We start from the raw sequence: 7,021 nt of genomic DNA, 5'->3' as shown, positions 1-7,021 counted from the left end.
GTTAATAAGTGCTCTTCCTCAAAGCAGAGGCTTGTTGCCATGAAGATAAAATCATAAAACTGGTTCAAAGTGCATCGGGATGGCAAATTCACCCTATTGAGGAAAGGAGATATAAACTGGATTGAACTGGAAAGGAAGCATAGCTGTCTGTTTGTTGTGAAATTATGAGCAGGTGAACTGTCACTAAAGACACTTCGACAGTCACTTTGGTACTAACACATGAGCTTTCTGTGACAAGGAGTGAATTTTTTTGGGTACATTTTCTTCCCACAGTGGTGGATATGTAAAGCCTTGATCATGTGTCAAGTTACTGTGTGAGTTTGTTTTCAGGTTTTGGAGTTAGTGATTATGTCTGGCAGCAGAAAACAGAGCTCTCTTCACTTTTTTTTTCTTCTTTTGTGAATAAGAAGTAGGAAATTCCTCTGTGGGTGACAGCAATGGAATCCACTTCATCATCTGTCCTCTCAGAGAGGTGCTCACCTTCTCCTCACCCCCAAATTGAGAACCACAGTTTCCTGGAGCCATCCAAACCTTTGTCACTACTCTCTGTCACGGAATCACAAAATCATTTAAGTTGGAAAAGACCTCCAGGATCATTGAACCTGTGACTGTCACCACCTTGTCAACCAGACCAGAGCACTGAGTGCCACATCCAGTCATTCTCTGAACATGTCGAGGGACGATGACTCCACCACTTCCCTGGACAGCCCTTTCCAGTGTTTAACCACCCTTTCTATGAAGAAATTCCTTCTGATGTCCAAAATTCCTTCTTATTCCTCCTTCTGATCCCCTCCTGCCCTTCCCCTTTGCTCCACATGCCCAATCCCAGAGCATGGCTCCCAGCATGGTGTTGCAATCCTCAGAGCCTCTCAATGAGTTGTGTGACATTTGCTGTCTGGCTGACAGCCATGGCTCCAGCCGGCAGATGATAATATAGAATTATGGCCCTTCGTTCTCTGAAGGATCATGTTTTCAAGTGCTCAGTGCTGTGGAGAAAAAGCTGGAAAAATTCTTCATCCAAAAGCTTGAAAAGCAGATAAAAGGATCCCTTATTTTATATCACTCTGATGTTGCAATTGTAAACGAAGCTCTTTTTTTTTGGAGAGGGAGGAGCAGGAGGTGAGGAGTAGCTGGCTGTGGAGGCTTTGCCCTGGCAGTGAGGGCAGGGTTGATTTTCCTCGTGGCCCAGATGCTCTGACAGATATAAACACACAGGCACATTCACACATCCCTGGGGAAGTGATTTTAGAATAGTCACAGTGGGACAGCCCAAAGGTCCAGCTGGCATCATGACTGTGGGCAGCACCAGGTCCTCAGGAAAAGGAGAAAGACAAGGAACGTGGAATGATCCTCCCCTTGCCAAGCCTCCAGGCCCCTGGCAGTTGGCACTCTGGGGTTACATCTGCAGCAGCAGCCATGGGAGACCCACCCAAGGCAAGGCTGTGTGACAGTGCCATTTGTACCATGGGATGCCTGCTGGTGATCTCTGCTATCCTGTGAGCAGCTCCCAGCAGGAAGGATGTGCCTGGATTGCTAAAATCTCAATCACTCCATTTTTCATCACTTCCCCGTGACACCATTTGTGGCTGTATCTTCGTGCCTCGTTTTTATCTTTCTGTGTTGGGATCCATTTGCTCACTGGGAGACACTTCCATGCTCGGGCACTTTTCTCTGCAAACCTCTGAGGGCCTTTGAGGTCTGGTTTTGCCCAGCCACTGACACGAGCCTTGGGGACGCAGGTTAGTGGTGAATATGGCAGTGCTGGGATAACAGTTGGACTCAGTGATCTTAGAGCTTTTTTCCAACCTAAATGATTCTAGGATTTTATACATGAAATTAAATGCTCGGTACCGAGTTGGTCGTGTCTCTAGTTCAGATGTGTATTGATGGTGTGGCCATACTGGCAAGGTCGATGTTCCACTGATGGGTGCCAAAGAACACATTTACAGGCAAATGGCTTGTAGTAATGCAGGGAATGAGGCACGGAAGGATCAGAAGGATCGTTTGAGCTCATGAAAGATCTCTAAGTCATTGATGTGACAAAGGTGCTACTGAAGGGCATGTGATGAATTATCGACAAGAGTATCGAGTGAAAAACACTGTGCAAAGCGCTACATCCAGAGCTGATCCAGGGGGGTGTGGCAGCATGGGCTGAGCTGCATTCTCCGCTTTCCTGATGTTCCTCTGTTAATTTCAGTAGTTTTCGGAATCTCTCGGGGTGGGAGAATTTTCCCACAACACTTCTTCACTGAACTGGGGTGGGCATTTACCAAGTGCCTGATGCAGCTAAGGGAGTTTATTCTATTCCAGGGCTGAGTTTTGTATCTTACCTCTACCCTCCTTGCACCGGGCCAGGATTTGATGGCTGCAATTCCCTTGTCAGTTTTGGGCTACCCCATCAAAAAACCCCGAATTTCACCCACTGCAACTTCAAACAGTTAAACCTTGTCCCATCAGCTAATAGCCATTTAATGCTCCAAGAATTCTGTGGGAATAACACCCATGCTATTCCTCCTCCTTCTCCTCAGCTTTCAGGCCCTGATTAAGCAAATAGCTTAAGTGCCGGGCTGAAGTGATGCCTTTTAGTTGCTAATGCCATGCAAAAATGCCCTGAGAATAAAGCAGTTTTCATGATCACTGTTAAGAATCCGCTTCCTTCTTTGGGTCTTATTTTTCCATCAGCCTGGAAGAGTACAGCCAGAAAACAGATTAGCCCGGGAAGGACTTCTCAACTAATAAACAAACCGCAAATACACTTCTTAGTCATATTTTAGGTCAAATGGATTTGTCAAGTAAATAGTCACCCAACTATGAAGGAGTCCTATAAATAAATGAGACTTACATATTTTTAATATCTGCCTGACAGAGATCCTTTAAAGTGCAAATAGAGCTGGAATTAACTGAAGTCAAGATCGTTTCCAGAGTCATTAAAAAAAAAAAAAGAAAGAAAAGAAAACAATAATTTGAACTTTTTAACCTTGGGGTTGTTTCCAGCCACATCTCTCACGATGATAATAAATTCAGAAAATTCCATGAAAATCTCTATTCTTTGGATTCTTGAGGCATTTAGCATAATGTTCTCAGTTCCTCTTTCTCATATGAAAACAGGAAGAAATTGTGCAGGATAGTAGCTGTTTAAATACTAGAAATTCCCCCTGGGGAGAATTACAGCCATTTCAGTGATAAATTGCAAGTGAGATAACGGAAGGTTTGGAATGAGCCTGATCCAAACTTCATTTCCAAGCCTCCTCGCTGATTTCAGGGCTTTTTGGATAAGGTTTGAGATGAGAAAGTCTCAACCCTGCTGAGTTTGAGTGGCAGGTTTGTCTTTGTGCTGGTTTACCCTGGGGAGTTCTTGTTGAAGCAGAGCAAAATAATGTCAACCCAGCACTGGATTTTTTTGCATGGAAATCCTACATCTAGAATTCATCCCGAGTCCTCCCAGCAGCCAGGCTGCTCTTCCCCCTCCTGAGCAGAGCCTTACAGCTCCAGGCTGTGAGTGAGCATCATTCCTTACCTCAGCTCTCCCTGCCTGGGGGCCAGCACTCCTCGGGTGAATGTTTGCAATATTGTCTGAAGAAAGAGATTCCAAATCCCCACCGTAAGATCTTTGCCCACCCTCAGGGGCGACGGCATCCTAATTAATTAGCAGGAATACTCCTCTCTCAGCCGTTTAGAAAGCAAAGGGGCTGACTGTTGTGATAAAGTGCACGGCAAAACATCCCGGGCTCAGCTCTAACAGCATCGCAGAGATCTCAGGACATAATTGCCTTGTTATTTTCGTGCTCCCCAGGGCTGTGCTGGAGGCAGTTTAGCAGAACGGGCACTTAAAAAGTGCCTCCAGCAAACTCCGCTCCCCGCTGCCTGCTTTCCCAGATCCCTCGTTGCCTTTGCTCCGCTTGGCAGAAGCTCGTTTTCCTCCTCCTCCTCCTCCTCTGGGAAATTCCCGTCCTTTGATTCCCCATCCCATGACTGCAGCCCCGGCCTTGGTTACTGCGCTGCTGCAGAGCCCGCCCGCTTCCACCACCGCTCCTGGAGCCATCTATTGTTTCCCGTTCTGAATTTCTTCGGGACGTGGAGCATCTCCTTGGTTTGGTTTCAGGGTTGGCTGCACCGAACGCCTATTGCAACACAAATAACATGAATAACACCTCTCGGTGATATTCCGGCCCGGTGTCACAGCGCCCAGGCCGGCTGGTGACCTGAGAAAACCAGTCTTGTTTGGGACCGTGTCACACTCCTTCCCTCGGCGCTACTTTAGCTAAACACATTCTGGGAAAACCACAAGTTATGCTGCCAAAATAGCAGAGAGGACCAACTCCCCAAACAGGAGGCCTTCTCCAGATTGAACCGCGGGTTTAATGGAGTAACAGGAGGTAAAAACAACCAGTGCAGTGCTCTTTAAACTTCTGAATATCACCTAATCACACACATTGGTTCTGAGGAACACATAGGTAGGAGCAAGGATTGAAGGATCAGACTCCAGCAAAACCATTAGGCTGAAGTGCAGTAAAAAATGAGAGGACTCTTTCCCTCAGCAAAGAATTCACTGAGGCTAGGTCTGCTAGTGCTAGAAATTACTTTTCTTTTATGCAATGTATGTATTACATGCATGCTGAAAAGTATTTTCATAATTGAAAACGAGTTGTAATTAGCAAATGAATTAAGTGCACTTTTGTGGAGATCCACTCTCATTCAATCACTGATTTGCAGTCAGTTGTTTGCAATGACTCTCCCTACTGACAGAAATTCAGACACATTATAACATTTAGCCCATAAATCCAGAATCACAGAATATCCTGAGCTGGAAGGGGCACACAAGGATCATCGAGTCCACCTCCTGGCCCTGCACAGGATAGCCCCAAGAATCCCACCACGTGCCTGAGAGTGTTGTCCAGTGCAAGAATTCAGTGTTTCATTCAAAAAAACTTCAAACAATAATGCTTATTTTTATTTTGAGATGAGTAAAGCGAGCATCGATAAATTGGGCTGGCCACTGCCTGAGCTCCTCTTCCTTGAGCCTTCATTTGTGGCCACTGTGGGATACAGAGGACTCGTCCATATGGAATTTTGGCCCAGCCTGGCGTGGCCATGCACGTGTTCTGCTTTTAGAGAAAACCAAGTAAGTTTTGTATTAGAGTACAAGAAGGAATTTTGGATGCTCGTGACAGTGCTCCAGCCAGTGGGGGATGGAGGGAAGTGTACCTAGGTTTTTTTGCTTTACTCCCTCCCACTGAGCATTTCAGGTTAAGGTGGATGAGCCCCACTTGTGATTTCAGCTGTTACAGTATTAAATTTCATTTGCTAATGCCGTATGTTATTTCTGTGCTAACAAATGTGCCATTTTTAGCTCATAAAGTGCTGAATGAATTTATCTGGAATAATTTCCACCCTAACATGGCCAAACATTTGGCAAACAAAGTTCCAAAGTGTGCTTTTGGGAGTTGTATTTGATGACAGTGCGTGGGTATCAAAATAATTAGGACTACAGGCCAGGGGAAGGAAGACAGAAGATTACAGAGCAGGGACACAACTCATAGCTTGGGAAGCCCTTGGAAAGAGGTGACTCCAGTTCCTCAATTTCCCTGCCTCCTCCTTCCATCTTCTCCTTCCTCCCCTTCCTTTCCCCCTCAATAACCCTGCCGGTCTGGAACCAATAAAAGGAGCACATCAGATAAGGCAAGGGATTATTTCCTTATGCCTGTGCTATTGTACGAAGCACAATATCAAGGTATTCCGTGCATCCTCCCAGCTCCTTGTGAAAGAAAGGATCCTTTTATTCCTTGGCTGGCCTTTTGTGTAGCCAAGAATCTGCCGCCCACTCAGGTAATTTGTACCAACAGATCATAGAAGATCCTGTCAGGAGGGAATATCCAGCAGAAACCAGGCATTGCTCATGTGTGAGGAAGGCTGGCTGGGAAGGGGAGGAGAGCTGAATTTTTTTTTAACTCCTTTGGAGGGGGGGAAAACTTGGGAAGAGGGTTTTGCTCAAACAGGGAACTTTTATAAATCTTACCTTAATAAATGTGTGTATTCTTATTGAGACAACAAAGTGCCTCATCTGGCTGAGTGCTCCAGCTCACACCCACCCACTCAGTGTCCACCTCAGCTATATCTTCCCCAATAAAATATTCTCCTATTTCCCCTTTACGTGTGCCCTCTCCTTGGGCACAGGACCAAGATTCCTGGTCTACAAGGATACCAGAGCCAGCAGCATCACACTGGGATATAATTTGTCTCGGAGAGTATAAAAATGACAGGAGTGTAAAAATGACAGGATGTCCCCGTGGCCAACCCTGTGGTACCTTGGCGGCGGCGACATCTCAGGCAGCTCCCAGTCTGATGTCAGAGGTTCTGCTGTAAAGAGACGGACAAGAACAGCCTTCAGCTTGCCCTCAGCTTCCAGCTTGCCAGGTCAAAGATGTCCTGAGGAATGAGGAATTTCGGGGGAGGTTGAAGACCACACAGAGACATGCCTTGCCAAAAGCACCAGGGTGGAGATTCCCTTTCCCACAGCTGCGAGGTCATAGCCAGCCCCACAGAGAACAGGCTCTCTTGCATCCCAGCACTTCTTTCCTTGCTTCAGCTGTTACCCCAGTTCCCCTCTCTTGCTCCTCTTTGTCCCAGTCTGGTTATCCTTCCTGCTCCTGCAGACACCCTTCCCTCAGGCTGACAGCACCCTTTGTATGTTTGTTGCATGAGAAGCTTCTGGAATAATACTGCAATGCTGATAAAGAAATTAAGTTTGGGGGTGTGGGGGTGTTAATTTCTAATATGCTAAAACCATCCAAAAAATATCCACAAACTAGAAATTACCTAATTTTGCAGCTATGCAAATGTCGTATTTGATAGAGCTATTCCATTTTCACTGTCCCGGTGTTCCTCCTTCCCATGAGTCAGAGGATGAGAAGTTTTGGATGGTTCCAAACAACACAGCCAGTGCTCAGATTGATTATTCTTGACTAAATTTGCTTGATTTTTTTTCTTTTCCAGGCTTTGAATATCAATTAAAAGAACACAA

The sequence above is a fragment of the Corvus moneduloides genome, chromosome 6, assembly GCF_009650955.1.
Source record: "Corvus moneduloides isolate bCorMon1 chromosome 6, bCorMon1.pri, whole genome shotgun sequence".
Classification (NCBI taxonomy): domain Eukaryota; kingdom Metazoa; phylum Chordata; class Aves; order Passeriformes; family Corvidae; genus Corvus; species Corvus moneduloides.
This window is presented reverse-complemented; position numbering follows the sequence as displayed.